The following is an 8,957-nucleotide window of genomic DNA, read 5'->3' as shown; positions in this document are numbered from 1 at the left end:
TAAGTATAATGCTGACAGGCAGAACCAAAGCTGGGACCTCTGGAGCTTAGTGCATGAGCCTCTAGCACCTGAGCTAAAAGCCAGCTGGTTCTCTGCTATGGCTATAGAGCACACTCATTCTTTCTCTCTCTTTAAGTGGTCTGAGTGCCATTGCAGGTGTGTGCATTACACAGCAGATGAGGGGATGGAAGGCTGAAGGAACATTAGAGAGGTACGACTGTTCAAAAAATGACTCAGGAGAAAATACTTCCTTATTTAATATTCTCAGTGAAAGCATTAACAAAAATGATTTTGCACCTTTCTTCACAATTCTACCTCCAATGGTGGTAGAAGTAGGGCTGCTGGGCTGCTGCTGCACCCTCTCCATTCATATATTAATAACAAACACCAAGTACATGACCGTCTTGTTTCCATCAGCAGCAACTCTACTATACATTTTTTCCAGAAACCCTATGTCTATACTCCAAGTTCAAATTATTCAGTGTACTAAATAATTAGCTAGTTCTATGACCACAGATATTAACTAAAAGCTAAACTGAAGAAACAAAAACCTATTAACCTATAGAACTTACTGCTGCAGGATTTTATGGAGGCAACATCAAAATCAAAATCTCTGGTTAGGTTATGCCTCAATTATCAGTACTTGTGGAAAACTAACAAGGCTATTTTTTAAGTAAAGTATTTTTGATGAAAAACTCAGAAAAGGAAAATGGCACCTGCTTCAACAAAAGCTGGAAGGATTGTGACATGACATAAATTCAAAAGTTAAAGGGTATTGAGAAGAGATAATCCAACAATAAAGCTCAACTTTGCCACTTAAATTACACTCAGAGATGTGAAGAAGGAAAGATTTACATTGCTGACATGTTAGTAACATTGTAATGCAATAGAGAAGCCATTGTATGTGAACACAGTACAGGTTACCACAATAACATATTGTTTGATTAAAATGAGACTCATTTATTGGAGTTTTTTTGGGGTGTGGTTATTGGAAAAGCTCACCTATATGAGAAAGTACAATACTGAAAATTATTATGTATTGTGTCTTTAAGTTAATTGATTATACCAGTGTTTCTCAACCAGTGGTATGTGTATCCTTAGGGGTACACGAGAGAAGTCTGAGGGATACCTCAGCACAAGTGAAATTTAGCAAAAAATTCCCTGCAAAGGGTATTGGGGAGGGGGCAGTGGCACATGCCTGTCAAATTGGATATTCAGAGCTGCGCGGCCGGATGCTAACAGCCGCTCTGCACATGAGCCCCAGTGCCTGACGGAAAAAGCGTGTGGCTCCGGTGAGACCCAGGGCAGTTCCAAGTTGGGAGGTGGGTGTGGGCAGGGAGAAAAAAAATCACTTCATGGCCACCTCTCCTAGTTCGTTTCCTCTCCGGCAGCCTCCCCAGGGTGCTCCAGCGGAGAGGGCGGTTGAACCTGGAGACGCACATTAACCCCACCCAAACAGCTCAGTACAACGCATCCCCAACACCCCTTCCCCATGGTGCTGCAGAGAGGAATGAAAAGGTGGTGATGCAGCACAATAAGCTTTGCTCCAAAGGATCCACCCTGCATCAGTGGCATAGCGAGGGGGGCCCGTTGTCCCCCAGGTGCCATGCTAGGTGGGCACTGGGCTTGGGTGGGATCCCACAGCCCCACTCAGTGAGCCCAGTGCTGGAGGGCCTCTTGGCCCCTGCAGACAAGCTGCCGAGGCAGAGCTGGGCAGTGGGAGTTGGCTCTTCAAAGGTAGGGTTACCATACGTCTGGTGCCTGGCTCTGGGGGAGTGGAGGGGCATTGGGTTAGAGCAGGGATGTGGGGGTATCTGGCTATGGGGGTACTTATACTTTTTCTAAAGGGGTACTTTATAAAACAAGGTTGAGAAACACTGGCTTATATTATATTAATTAAAAGACACCAGGCTATGAAAGACCTAGCTATTTGGGGCCTTATTTTGCACTCATGCTCATGTACATCAGGAATAACTTTGAAATCAGTGACTCTGGTGTAACTGAACAGAGAATCTGGTGCTCTTTCTCTCCCCTCCCCAATGCATGTCACCCAAAGTAAAGTCATGGAAGAAGAGGATCCCTTAGAAGTTGCCTTCAAAGAAAAATATGGAGAGGAGAATCAAGGTCTACAATGAAAAAAATGGGACATGCTGGTTTGCATAGCTTTATTCATGAATCCTTTCCTCTTCTCCATACCTCTCCTTTTGTGCTTTTTATTTCATTCAGTGATATATACATGGAGTGAGATATGATATGCGTAAGACTATCCCATATATAAAGTACAATGCTATGATTTGCAATTCTGCAGCACCGATTTCTCTACCTAATGTAATTGTAGTTTCCTTGGATACAGGAATTCTGGAAGTGGATTGCTTACTCATACTATTCCCATTGAACCCAGCTGGAGTTTTACTGTTAAATGGGCATTGGATCAGGCCCTCGAGTTTTACATGGAAAGTTTGCTTATATTTTACTATCTCTCTGAGCTCCTAGAAAAAAAAACCCTACAAATTGGGGATCTATGTGTATGTACCAAATTCCTTGTCACGGCCTAATTTTTCACACTTCAGGAATTTCTGTTCTTTATATATTCCATTTTACAAAATCTTCAACTTCTCTTTGACCAAGTTCTAGTTTTTATAATGCAATGCAATTATTGGGTGGCTGTAAGTTCCACATCACTAAGTATATTTCATTTGACACTTTTTTCCTCTGAAGTTCCTTACATACTTTAGCGTGCTTCACTATCTTTCCTGGTGTTCTTCACTTTCCACTATTTGCACTTTCCTGGAGCTTCCTTAATTGGCAACTACTATTTACTTCATTTTAAAAAAATAGATTTATTTTGCTAATTTGCAGTATTTCTGCTTCCTTGTTTATATTCATATTCTATATTATTTTTGTTTCTTCAAAATTAAGCTGCATGAAATTAAAAGCATTTTTAAACATACACTAATTTGTGTTCTCCAACTAATCCAAACTGATAATATGCCATAATGTATGGTTATTTACCACAAAAGAGTTTTTTTAACAGGTATGGGTATAGAAAACTGGGTTGAAATTTCTTCCTGGTGGGTTGTAAAAAAGGGTTATTCCTGAGAATAAAAACGTCTAGGTTAAAAATCATTTGTGCCCAAGGAAATTCATGAATCTTGTGCAATAAACATAATTGTGGAAGCTCTTTAGGGTTAAAGTCTGTCTTTTTGTTCTGTGTTTGTATAGCATCTAGCACAATATGGCCCTTTTCCATGACTGGGGCCTCTAGGCACTACCTCAACATGTGCACACAAATAATTTTAAAAACAACAAATGGTCCTGCAACACCTTAGGGTATGTCTACACTTGCTCGTTAGTTCTAGTTAGGTAGGCAAATGAGGGCAACCGGAGTTGCAAATGAAGCCCAGGATTTAAATATCCCGGGCTTCATTTGTATATTCCCGGGTGCCGCCATTTTTAAATCCCTCTTAGTCCGAACTCCGTGCCCATGGCTACACGCGACATGGAGTAGGTAGTTCGAATTAGAGATCCTAATTCGAACTACCGTTACTCCTCGTGGAATTTAAAGGGGGATTTAAAAATGGCAGCGCCCGGGAACATACAAATGAAGCCCGGGGTATTTAAATCCCGGGCTTCATTTGCCACTCTGGTTGCCCTCATTTGCCTACCTAGCTCGAACAAACGAGCTAGTGTAGACATACCCTTAGAGACTAACAAAAAATGTAGATGGTATCATGGGCTTTCATGGTGACACCTGAAGAAGTGGGTTGTGCCTACAAAAGCTCATGATACTATCTACATGTTTTATTAGTCCCTAAGGTGCTGCAGGATCATTTTTAAAGTTTTTTCAGTTACCCTCTGAGACACACAAATAATTTGTAATCTTTTAAACAAAGGAATCAAATATTTCCTCAAGCACAGAGAGGAACTCTCACAGACAGACTGCACCACAGAACCAGCAGCTGGAAAAATGAGACTGCACCTTCCTGCCTAACCTGTGTGCTTGAGACCCCAACAACCAGTGGGGATCGGGCCAGAAAAGAGAGAGAGAGGAGGTTCTAGGCCAGTAACCTAACCAGAATAGCCTGTAAGTAGTTGGACCATCCAAATATGTACATCCAGCCCATAGAAACACATTACTTGAATAGTAAGGTGGGAGAGTGAGGGCTTTAAGCAGTAGGAGGTGACATAGCCACCTAATCACTCTGGCTATGTCTATACTATAGGGTTTTTCTGGGATACCAGAGATATCCCGGAAAATCTCCGCCATATCCAGGGAACACATCTGCTTTTCTGACATTTTTTGAGGAAGAGCAGATGTGCTCTTTCAGAAGCCCTGTAAACCTCATTTCATGAGGAAGAACGGCTCTTCTGAAAGAGGAGGTTTTTCCAAAATTTGGTCCAGTGTAGATGGGCCAAATTTCGGAAATGCCTCTTCTGAAAAAACAATCAGAAAAAGGTATGCAAATTGCGGAGCACAATTTGTGTACCTTTTTCTGAAAAGAAGTATAGTATAAACATAGCCTCTGGCTACGTCTACACTGTCGCATTTTGTCAGCAGAGGAAATGCAAATGAAGTGCACATTAGCATTTCTCGCAGTCTCATTTGCATAGTCTCTTCTGATCCATTTTGCGGAAGAGGTTTTTGCGGAAAAAAATGCAGTGTACTTGGGTCCATTTTGCACAAAAAAAACACCTTTTTTGTGCAAGATCCGTTATGCCTCAAAAAAGGAGGTATGCAGGATCTTGGCTTTTGGCTCATGTAATAGAGGCTTATGCATTTAGCTCAGAAAGCCCAGGTTCAATCCTGCCCACACATGTATGAAAACACTGGCAACCTGCTTGGTTTTTTAAAACTGTATATCCTAAATATGAGAGTGTGAAGTTCTTCAATAGATAAAGTGAAAAGCGTGTTTTATACCGTTAGATTTTCAATCTCATCTAACTTCCTAAATATTAACATTTATCACCTATCACATTTTTTACGCATTCGTGTTTTACTTTAGTAGACATGTATCCGTTGCATGATCTACTGTTGGGCATGGCAAAATATTTTATAGGAAGTGAGAAAGGGGGGCCATTATGCAGTAAGAAGTACATCTGGCTTTGGTAGTGCCTTGCTCAAAGCCAGAAAAAATTGATGTGATGATTAAACTTCAGCCCTGAGGGAAACATACTTTTGTTGGTATGTTAGGTTTTTTTTTTTTTTTTTTTTTTTGGCTGGACAATCTATTGAACCCTTATTATGTACTTAAGAAAAGATGCAGCTAATAATTAGTAAATGGAACAGAGTGACATTGTGCAGGTATTAGAAATCTTTTAAAAGCTAGTTCTTAGGGATCTGTCATATTTTTGCTTACAGTCAACTGAATCCTGAGCAGATGAATGTGCTTAGCTGAATGCCTTAGTGCTTTTATGCAAAAGGCTTTTAAATTAAAGTAAAATTTTAACAGCAGGGCTATGTGTTCCCTTGAGCTTTATACCATTGCTAACTCTGATTGCTCAGGATGTTTTACCCTTCATGTTAAAAGCTTTCCTTTCTGTGATCCTAGCCATGGTAGCTAGCTTTAATCAGTTGGTGAGCTGGTTATGTTGTATAGCTGAAGGACCTAGTCCTGGATGTCTTGTGCACCTGACATTGCCATTGAAATCAATGGGTGTTCACAAATCAGTCTACGGGTAAACATGGAGCTGTGGTAAACAGATGAAATAGATGAATGATTTGTATATTATTCAACTCTTGGCTGCTGTACCTGTTTATAAAGGTCTCTCAGACTTCCTCTTTAAAGACTCAGGCACTATTCTGAAGCAGCTGGGAGGGTTATTCTGATTTCATTCACTAATTTACAATGCAGGAAAAGTTAGTTTCTTCTCTTAAACACCACTTGTAGTAGACAAAAGGCAGAAAACCACAGTAGACTCTGACTCACATTGAGAGCTGACCTAGACTCACCCTGGCTTTATTGTTTTTCTTTCATAATTAGCTTTTGCTCAGCTTTGTCATTTTCATAAGCCTAGATATTCTTCAATTAACAAAACAGAACAAGAACAACAGGAGCTTAGGCAGCTCATGAGGTCACTTCTTACAGGGGCTGGATTATGGCACCAAAAGAAGCCTGAAAAGCATGTATTGATCCAGTCTGACAGTTCCTGCCACATTAAGCCTCACCACAGCTGTGATATAAAGGCGCTTAGAGCTGTTATCATAAATACCATCCACTAACTTTAAAGATCATCAAAATTGCTTCACATTGTATAAGAGTTATTGTCATATAATTTGTTCAATGCATTTTAACAGCATAAATTGGTTTAACATCTTAATACTAGCTTAAAGGTCAAATGCAGATAATTTAAACTAACATTTATCCTATGAAAGTTATCATATAAGCTCAATTTACTAAATGCGTGGAATGAAAAACACATTCCCTTCTTTTATCCCCAAATGAAAAATATCCCTAACATTGCTTAAAATGTTCAGACAACTTCATTTAAACAATTAGAACATTTTCACGATTTACGATTAAAAGTATAAAATAATAGTGCTATATTCTTGGAAAACTGTAGCAGCAGATATAGTTTCTCTTAGCAATGAAGTATTGTACTGTAGGAAGGTGATTATAGGGGAAAATATGTATAGTCATGAAAGGAAAATTACAATTGCTGTGTGTAGCCAACTTGTAGTATTAGGAATGCTTGTATGGGAAGTGAAACTGTGAGCATGCATTGCTAAAGCTCTCTTTACCAACTCCAGATCTAGGCCTCTGATGGTCTGTTAAATTCCTGCTGGGCCCCGGAGAATCCTTAACTCAAAAAAAAATTCCCTTTCAACTTGTGACTCCTTGTAATCCAGTCATCGAATCAACAAAACTTGAAAAAGTTCTCAGCCCTCAAGCAAGAGTTTGTTTGAGAGAAAGAGAAAAAAAATTGAGGGCATTGTGGGATCAGGGTGTGAGGGAGCAATGACTGAATATAATGTAATGGTGGCACCAGAAGAAGAAGAAAGATTAAGGGGAAAACTACTTATAACAAGTTTTCTCCTCAGAGACTCCCCCAAAGATTTACAGCTGCTGCTGCTGAGGATTCCTGTTAGAAATCATCTACTTATTACCAGGTCCACAGAATACTCTTTGGTTGTGGTTAAATCACTGAATGGGGAACCAGGAAATCCATAGTGAATTCTCAGTTCTGTCACTGACTTCCTGTGTGACCTTGAACAATTTGTTTAGCTCCGTGCCTCAGTTTCACAGCTATGAAAAGGAGATAAAACTTCCTTCTTCTCGGGGATTTTTGTGAGAATAAATTCATTAATGTTTTTAAAGTGTTCAGGTATTATGATGATCAGGGCTAGGAAAATATTTAGATAAATAGATGGGTTACTTTGGGATATTAAAATATGTCGGCGCAGTAGGAGGAAACATAGAGATGACAGAAACCACTTTAAAATAGATCTATTTTGAAACAGGAGTATATCAAAATGCACTAAATCCATAATGTTTCAAAAATGCATCTTTATAGGAACATTTGAAAATCATTTGTAATAATACAAATTTGTTAATTAAATAATGTGTAAAATGTCCCACGTAGAGCTGCAATAACGTGTGATCTATGTAGGAAAATTAGAGGTAGATAAATAATTCATAAGAAATTATTTACTCCACAAATTTCACCTCCTTTTCTATTTATGAATAGTCCACAAAGAAGGTCACAGTTTTCTGACCATAAAATTCATATAAAAAAAACCTTTAAAAAATGAACTGGATTTCAGAAAAAAACTATATTTTCTGGTAATTTTAAAATTATGGAAAAATGCCCACCTTCTTTGATTGCTTTGTTTGTTCTTGGTTTGATTTGTTTGTTTTTAATAAAGAAAAGTGGGGAAAATGTTCTTTCTTTAAACTAACAGTTTAAAAAAACTAAGAAATAGTATTTTCAGAGAAACTTTCACATTTATGTGCTGAAAGTGTAAAACTTAAAATTCAAAACACTTAGCCTTTCAACAGTCACACTTTTAAGTGTTAACACATTTAAATGTTGAAAGTGTTACTTTCAGACAGAAAGTAAAAGTGACACGCTCTCTCACCTTTTAATTTTCTATCACTTTAAGTGGTAGAAAGTAATGCAAAGTAAAATTTTCACCATGGGGGGACAAAAATGGAAAATTTCTTGCCCTTTTTAAAATTATTTGTCCCCCTTTTATTTGTATACAAAAAAGGAAAGGGAGGATGATTTAAAAACAGAAAAGATTTTTCTCCTGATTTTGTCACATTTTAACTTCCTATGTTCTGACCCCACCCCACTTTTTCCAAAGAGAGAAAAGGGAGTGCAGGAGTAAAAAATATCAGAGTTGAATTTGTCTCATGAAAACAAAACACCAAATACCTGAAGTTTTGCAATACATAAACCCGGACAAAATAGTTAGTTAGTGTGGGTATGTCTACACTACAAAGTTAGTTCGAACTAAGGGATGTTAGTTCGAACTAACTTTCATAGGCGCTACACTAGCGCTCCGCTAGTTCGAACTTAATTCGAACTAACGGAGCGCTTAGTTCGAACTAGGTAATCTTCATTCCACGAGGATTAAGCCTAGTTTGAACTAGCTAGTTTTTGTAGGGTCACTGAAGTCAGTTCCAGTAGTTCCATATTTTCCTTCAAATATGAGTGCACTATTCAACAAGTCCATGTTTGAGCATGATTTTTTTTTCAGACGAGCACATCTCATTTTTAAGTGAATTTTTCTTTTTTCCTTATAAAATAGGATTATAATTGATGAAGTTACCCGTCCTAAGAGGTTCTGGTATTGATCTTGACTTGGAACTGCACACCAACCGGCCTGAGTTCTGCACATCAACTAGACTGAGTTCTGGGGACCATGCAATGATGGCTAAACGACAGGGCTATGTCTAGATTGCATCTCTTTTTTGTAAAAGGGATGCAAACTAGACGTATCGCAATTGCTAATG

Source organism: Pelodiscus sinensis, chromosome 5 (genome assembly GCF_049634645.1).
Source record: "Pelodiscus sinensis isolate JC-2024 chromosome 5, ASM4963464v1, whole genome shotgun sequence".
In the NCBI taxonomy this organism is placed as follows: domain Eukaryota; kingdom Metazoa; phylum Chordata; order Testudines; family Trionychidae; genus Pelodiscus; species Pelodiscus sinensis.
The sequence above is the reverse complement of the archived record's forward strand: the minus strand, read 5'-3'. Positions refer to the sequence as shown.